Source organism: Loxodonta africana, chromosome 4 (genome assembly GCF_030014295.1).
Source record: "Loxodonta africana isolate mLoxAfr1 chromosome 4, mLoxAfr1.hap2, whole genome shotgun sequence".
Lineage (NCBI taxonomy): Eukaryota > Metazoa > Chordata > Mammalia > Proboscidea > Elephantidae > Loxodonta > Loxodonta africana.
Window position 1 is genome coordinate 14,481,371 of NC_087345.1, and position 1,739 is coordinate 14,483,109.

Here is a 1,739-nt window from a genome sequence, read left to right on the forward strand (position 1 = left end):
GTCCTGGGGAAATAAGGTAGATAGAGGGAAGGACCCTGTTGTATTTCAACTCCCTCCCTTTTCTCACACTGTACCGGGACTCCTCTGACACTTTTGGCCTCTAGAGTGGACTCCATCAGGTCACCATTAGAGTCTGCTACCCCCAACACTTTCAGTGCCCACCCCATCCTTGGGAGGTTCTAGCCCCTGGCCCTCTCTTGTCCACACCATCTTAGGGGCACAAAGCCTACACCTTCCTACTCTATCAATCCTGTCACTGTTCTTGGTGGGATCTTATCCTCAGATGACCCCTGTGAAATGGCTGGGGGAGGGGAAGGCAGTCAGGGGTCAAGGGATGGGTCACATCAGTAGGACAGGGCTTCCTAGACTGTTCCAAAGCTTCCCAGACTTCCAACAAGAGTGAATTCGCCCCATGAGGACCTGGAGGTATAGCTGGAAGCAGCACTTCAAACAGGAAAAAAGAAATGTATTTGAAGTCTACTGAGTCATCTGAGGAAACCTTGGTGGCGTAGTGGTTAAGTGCTATGGCTGCTAACCAAAGGGTCGGCAGTTCGAATCTGCCAGGCGCTCCTTGGAAACTGTATGGAGCAGTTCTACTCTGTCCTATAGGGTCGCTATGAGTCTGAATCGACTCGATGGCAGTGGGTTTTGTTTGTTTGTTTGGTTGGTTTTGAGTCATCTGAAAAATTCACATGCTTTTTTTCCCGTTCTACTTCAGAACGAATCTAGATTTATTTTAAAACAAAGATGTTTTTACTTACTATCAAGCAAAATTAAACTGCAGGCAGATATGCCTTGTGTTGTAGTTATCCAGTGCTGCTATAACAGAAATACCACACATGAGTGGCTTCAACAGACAGAAATTTATTTTTTCACATTTCAGGAGGCTAGAAGTCTGAATTCAGGGTGCTTGCTTGCTTAATCTGCTCTTTCATATCTCAAAAGAGATTGATTTAAGACACGCCCTGCACTAATACTGCCAATTAACATAACAAAACTCATTTCCAAATGGGATTATAACCACACATATATGGGTTAGGATTTACAAAACATTTTTGGAGGGGACTCAATTCAATCTACACCTCGTTATCCTCCCTTGCACTGATTTACTTGCACACACTCTCTCTCTCTCTCTCTCTGCCCCTCTCAGCTGGCAGTGTCCAGCCTGACCAAATCCAGCTGCCCACCTGTTTTGTGTCCACACCTGTGAAACTGAAAGTGGATGCAGAAAAGCACAAGGCTCTGGTGTGTGTTGACTGCCTCATTTTAAATTCATGGCAAGAGATCTCCAAGGGACATTTGCCCCTGCCCTGCAATCTTAGCACACTTCCCTGGTTTGAGGTCCCACTCTCCAAAATGGTTATTTTAGACCCTCTCTCTCCTTAAATCTCCTACAGCCCTCCACCCCCAACTCTGCATGCTCAAGGTTCGTTGAAGAAACAGAACCAGTCCAATCTTCCCTCATCACCCCACCATCAAGTCTACCTGAAAATCTGCACTGTCCACGTGGCCTCTGGCTTCTGTCCTGTCACTCTGAATGAACTGACCTTGTTGCATTAAAGGCACGTGTGTACCGGATCTCATCCCCCTTACCTTCTCAAGAGCATCACTCCTGAGTTGCCAACTTCTTGTCTACTTTATCATTCTAATGGGCATGTAAATATGCCCTAGCATCTCCTCCCTTAAGCAAAATCCTCCTCCTTGAGTCCAGATCCTCCTCCAGCTATCACCCAATTCTT